General features: G+C 39.0%; 1 pseudogene; it reads left to right on the top strand.

Moving 5' to 3' along the window:
• Positions 1-2,069: 2,069 nt before the first annotated feature.
• LOC142105650 (adenosine 5'-monophosphoramidase HINT1-like) lies at positions 2,070-2,329 on the top strand (annotated as a pseudogene).
• Positions 2,330-6,582: the final 4,253 nt, after the last annotated feature.

Raw genomic sequence — 6,582 nt, 5'->3', positions numbered from 1 at the left:
CCTCCATTTCAAGCGGAGCCTTCCTGGCATCCATATAGTTAACAAATGATGTCCATATCATTACCGGTCTAAAGACGTACAGGTGGACAGGAAGTGTGTAGAGTCAGGAGGTACCTGAGAGAAGAAAGTACACAGGGAGGAGGCACAGCAACTTCAGTTGTTCTTATGGATCAAGAGCAAGTGGTGCCCATATAACGAACAATTACCAGTTATTGCATAGACTGTAGTTTTTCTTTAACAGACCTCATAAGCATTTGTACAGAAAATAATATACCTGACAGTCAAAGGATCCAAGATTCTGATCCCCAGCTATGACCTCTGGTGGATTCTTTCCCTTCCCAAGCACTATAATGTGTCCATGAAGACTCATTCACACATATGCATTGGGAAAATGTATAAAAAAACATGAAAACTAATGGACACTTTAGAGGCAATTTAGCAATGGGGTTTTAATGTGCCCCCATGCATTTTTTCACGTATTGCTTTTTTATTAATACAATCATCTATTGCACTGTTAACACATGAGAAACAGGTCAATGCACAATTAATTCTTACTTGCCCTCTTAATGCACCTTTCATGCATTTATTAACATGTGACAAAACACCAAAAAGAAGAAAGGAGTGAATGAACCCCCAAAGACACTGTGCATCACTCTGCAGATGCGGAAACTTACTGTTCACCTACTGCGGTGTGAGATTGGTGTGTCATATACTTGGACCTGCTGAATACAGAGGGCCTGATTTATTAAGGAAAGTAATGCAAAAAAAGTTTTTTTCTGGACAAAACCATGTTAAAATGCAAGGGGTGCAAAGTAGTTTACTATTTTGCACATAAGGAAAATAATGGCTGTTTTCTCATGTAGGACACAAATACTTGGTAGTTTTATTTTTACACTGACATTTGGGGCTAGATTTACTAAACTGCGGGTTTGAAAAAGTAGATGTTGCCTATAGCAACCAATCAGATTCTAGTTATCATTTAGTACATTCTACAAAATGACAGCTAGAATCTGATTGGCTGCTATATGCAACATCTACACTTTTTCAAACCCGCAGTTTAGTAAATATATCCCTTGAAGTTGATCTAGGACATGTCCTACCCCAATTATAAATCTGTCTCCACATTTTAATTGTATCTCCCCCTCCAATGCAACATGGTTTTGCCCAGGTGAAAAGCTACTAATTTTTTTGCTTTACTTTCCTTAATGAATCAGACCCAGAGTATCTTATTTGCTGCATTGTAATACAGTCAATAGCAGATTCTGAAAGCAGGCAGTGACTAAGGGGAGGAAAAAACAGAAAAATCCAAGGTACGGTCTTTGTCACATCAGTTAGACAGATCAGAACAGTACTCACAGCACACTAGTTCAGTAAAAATTATCACCAGCATAGATGGCAGGAAGGGTTTTTATTAACTGAGGGACCAATGAAAGGGAGAGTTCAGTAAGTTCTAACAAGCAGCACATGAGAAGGAACTGCTGCTGTATAGCAACTGGCAAGCAGGGTTGCCAACTCTGAAATAAAAAACAAGCAACCACTTAGTGAAAAACAAGCCCAAACCAAGCCCAAATCAATCCTAAAAAGCCCAGAAAAGCCCAACTTACATAGGACCATCCTTTTCTATAACACTAATTTCTACACTGAATCTCCATTTAGAAAACCTTTATAAACACAAGAGGACACATTTATACACTGATATGGCAAATGAAAAAGCAAATGCTGTAATTTAGGACACTGGTTGTCTATGCCACACAGCCCCATGATATAACAGTATAAACAGTCATCTGACATGAGCAGCTTACTGAATGGGAGGGGAGGGGGTTATATAGCAGTGTTACCTGCTGTAAGTGCAGGGATCCTGTGTCTGTCACAGCACTTATTTCAGTAGGTTGCTGTAGGTCCGTCTTCCTGTGATTTATTCCACAACCTCCTCTGACTCTGCCCACCCACAAAGCACCACTTCATTGGAAGATGTTGCTGCACAACCAGCCCACAAAAAAAACCCTGAATACACCAATCACAAAATAGTAACACCTCCCACTGGTCTGCCTGTCATCGGGGCTGCAGCTATGGCGGATGAGATCAGCAAAGCACAGACAGCCTGTCCCGGTGGTGACACCATATTCGGGAAAATTATCCGTAAGGAAATCCCGGCTAATATAATCTATGAGGACATCTGATGATTGTTGGCAAGAAATGTGTTGCTGATTTGGGCCTGGCGAGGGGCTATCAGCTGGTCATAAATGAGGGACCAGATGGTGGCCAGTCTGTGTACCACCTTCACCTGCATGTTCTTGGCGGCCATCAGCTGGGCTGGCCTCCAGGTTAATAGTACATACATACATAAATAGCAGTCTCATTCTGTCGTGTCAGACGAAGTGCGTTCTCTAAATATCATCCTCCAATATATTGTCATCTGTTCAGGCAAGAATACAGTGAATAAAAAATAAAAGTTTATTTCTTCAATTTGTGTGGAATTTGAATACATTTTTTTATTTACCATTAGGTGGCAGTTCCCAATGCAGAATTCTCTTATATATTTTATATTTGAATAAAAAGAGCCCTTATAAACCCAAAAAAAAAAAAATAGTAATAGAGGGGGAAAAAACAACAAAAAAGCGATTCTGCAGCCTGTGGACTTAGAGAACGTCTCCAAGCCCAAAAACAAGCTACCCGTGGCAGTGGGAAAAAAATCGCAACCTCACAAAAAAAGAAGCCCAATTCCTCTTGTTATAAGCGGAATTGGCAACTATGCTGACTAGACGCTGGCAGCAGAGTCCGAGGATGCTGGTTGCTGTTACCTGGCAACCAGCAGGATGTGGGGCAGCTTCCTCCAAATCCTTTTAGTAATAGCTTGGTGAACAGTGCTGCCCACTGCTAGTATTAACACAACCACATATCATCCCCCTCTTCTCTCTACATCAATAGACCAGGCAGCAGGAATGAAAGGCATCCCTAAGGTCAAGGAATCCTATATGCTGGGACCAGAAAGTCAAGTGGATGGAGTTACCCTCCTCTTTCTTGCTTCTTCCTCCTTCCCCTCCTTCCTCCAATCCGCTTCATCCTCCTTCTCCTTCCCTAGTCATTTGTATATTCATAATAAATACATATGAGTAACATACATTTTTTTTATACTGAATATTGTGTAAAATAATGGCATGGGATTTATGTTTTTGGCCACTGCTAGTGGTAAGGGGATAATTAGATTTGCTTATTCTCCTGACATATCGAAGCAGAAACAGTGTGCTGAGATCCTCCAGTCAGGGCTCAGTACACACGCCTCACATGACTGAGACTGAGTGTCATAGGAGTGTAAGCTAAGCTCTGATTGGAAGAGCTCACCATACATAGTTACTGAGTGCCGTGGCGGTGCAGTGCATGTTCCATCACAATTGCGTTATGGAGGCAGCAGTAGCAGGGAGCAGGGGTGATGGACCACCCTGATCCGCTGCACATGTCATAAGGCGGCTGGTCCGTGGGATAGGGTCAGCCACCATGAAGTAGTCTAATGATAGGGCCAGCCCCAGGTAGAAAAAAAAAGACATAAAAAAAACACATTTAACACTACCATGAGCCACTGGCCTCCTGGAAACTTCTGGTGAACCCTATGGCCAGTCCGCCCCTGCATTTGCCACCATTTTCACATTGCTTGCACACTTGATGGTTTTCATAATAATTATAGCTGGCAATGTAACAAACACTCATTTTTTTTGTTTGCTGTTACCAAAACTTATTAAATAGGTTACTTTGCATATCTGTACTTTCATGATAACATCCTTTAATTTCCGTCACAGATAGGACAAACTGGAGATGCTCTTGAAACATTTCCCCAAATTACTATGACACGCCTCAGATACAAATCAGCTTGTAGACCAGTGTGTGCCAAACACATTCATTTCAGAGCTGTACAGAGACTAGTGCAAAGGTTAAATGATGTAACGATCAGGCATCCACTACACAGAAAGCCTGGCTTTGTCTCATACAGAAGATGAATTTCTACCTGCTGACAGCCACTTGTCACATGCAGAGATGAAAACCACCATATGACTTTTAGCGGAAGTCAAAGGTTTTATCATAAAAGATAGCTCTTCTAACAGTAAAATGGTTTTGATTAAAATTATACATAATAAATATAAAATTACTCACTTTTATTTACTTGTTAGAGAAAGAAATTAGATAATGTAATTCTTTTTTTAATTTCAAAATACTGGGTGATCAGTGAAGAAACATACCAAAATTATACATCAATGGCAGAAAATATAAATAAAATGTTAACACATAATACATAACATACTGACTTTATTTTTAAGAGTTCAAATTACTCATCTTATACATATATATCATCTTTACAATGTATATCAGGCAGACTAATACCACTGTCTTAACTGATATCTTCAGATGTTGAAAAGTAAACTTGATAAAAAAAAAGGAAAATAAATGATTATTCTTAGTATAAGAATGCTGTCATTTTCACAGGATAACTTAAATTTAATGCACACAGGGTCGGAATTTTCCGGTCATTAATTTCCACCCAGTAAAATAAAAGGTTTGTTTTGCATAAACCCAACTAGCAGCCTTGTCAAATCCCCAAAAACACATCTGCTGCTGAGATATAATTTCAGTAAAATATCCATACAATTTTCTTAGATTAATTTAAGGAATGATGATCTCATGTGTATCAGACTTTAAAATTAGCTACTGGTGATGGCATGCACAGTATGTGATATTTAAACAGTTTGATTACTCAGTTATTGCTATAAATCTTGTATCTAGGTGATTTTGCATCCATGTATTTTTCTATACCGTGTATTACAGTGTAATATTTTGATTCATCATGTAAGGCAATTGCAATTGGTAAAATACTTACATTGCATTTGATAACTATGTTCTGAATAGGGCTGTAGGTGTTCTTAAAACATGTATTTACATAGCATAAACAGAACAGTGAATATACTCTGTATTTTGTTGTTACTGGCAAAAATTATTGGATGCATATAATATACAGTTTCAAAATGTGTTCTCTAATTAAGTATTAGCACTTTATGAGCCACTGCAACACATTTTTGTTCCTGTTCTGTTTTGCTACAGTTATTTTAACAGTTACACTTAGATTCATTAACCATGAAAAAGAAAGAAGTGCACTTTTAAGCAATTACCATTAGTTTCATTTACTGTATATTGCAAAGCAGTTTACCAGACATTTGTAATATCAACAACCCCTTCAAGTCAATTACTTTTAGTCTAATGCAGAAAATAGAATTTCCAGCTGTTACCGACAGAAAAAAGGCTTTTTGTCTGAACATGATAGAAATGATAGAATTTGTGCATGTTATGTTGTATATGTAGCTGGTGATACTATGCTACACAGTTGTTTGGAAAAGATTGGGCACCTCTGATTAATTGCATGTTTCACCGAATCTCTACGAGAAACGAAGTGAACTTAACCCGTGCAGGGTACAAACTTAAACACAACTTATCTCTGCCCATTTTAATGATTAGTAGTATTGATTTGCTGATAGCAGCATATTGGGCCTCATTCCAGTTGATTCATTAATACTTTTTTAAGTTTAGAAAACCTTGTGCATTTGTTAGACGTTAGCTTAAGGTAAAGATAATGGCAGAGTTGAATAAATACTCTGACCCTTCTAACCTCTCAGGATGTAGCGCCTACTCTCCACAACCATGGGCTCCGCTAAGTAGCTGACAGAGGAATAAAGAGAATTGATTGTTACAAAGCAGGGGAGGCTAAAAAAATATATCTCAACACTTGGAATTTATACAGTCAGAAACATCATTAAGAAATGGAAATTAGTTGGTAACGCTGAAGCCATGGCATGAAAAATCTCTGCTAGAATTATTGGTAAGATATGCCAAACTCAAATATCACTGCAAATTACCTGCAAAACGGTTTGCAATCTCATCACTACAGTCAACATGTGAAGTATGCAATGCAATGCTTATGTATCCCAGAAACTTTTTGGAACTGATTAAACAAAAATATAACTTATTGTCTACAATCACAATTGGAGAATAACAGGTAAAACATTTGAAGAAAAAAAACAGCTATTATGCTTTGGTGGCAACCAGTGGCACAGGAAATATTGTCCAGGTAGAAGAAAAAGTGTATTTAACTGAATATGAAAAAAGCCTAGAAGCTAATGTTCCAGAGTTGATGAAATAATTGAAGCTGAAAAGAAGTTTGACATTTCAGCAATAATCCAAAACTTACTCCAAAATCAGCCATGAGCTACTTACAGAATGGAAATATAAATGTTTTGGAATTGTTACGAGCCGTGGCGGTGCCCAGCCGCCGAGACTCACTCACCTGCCTCCCGGCCGTCGCTATGACGACCGGGACGTCACTTCCGTCCGTCACCCAAGGCAACCGTCGGGCACCTTCTATTCAGTGCCGCGTCCTGGCAATGAAAGAAAGCCGGGCCCGTGCGCATAACAGCCCCACTAGCCTGCGGGCTAATTAATGTATGAGATCAATTATGCAGGGGGCTGTGTATTGTCAGAGTCAGGCTCTGATTGGCTGCTGACTGTATTTAAGGCAATGAGGTCTGCTGCCTCATTGGCGGT

Source organism: Mixophyes fleayi, chromosome 1 (assembly GCF_038048845.1).
Source record: "Mixophyes fleayi isolate aMixFle1 chromosome 1, aMixFle1.hap1, whole genome shotgun sequence".
NCBI lineage: Eukaryota > Metazoa > Chordata > Amphibia > Anura > Limnodynastidae > Mixophyes > Mixophyes fleayi.
Note: the sequence above shows the minus strand (reverse complement) of the source record. Positions and strands in the feature narration are given on the sequence as shown.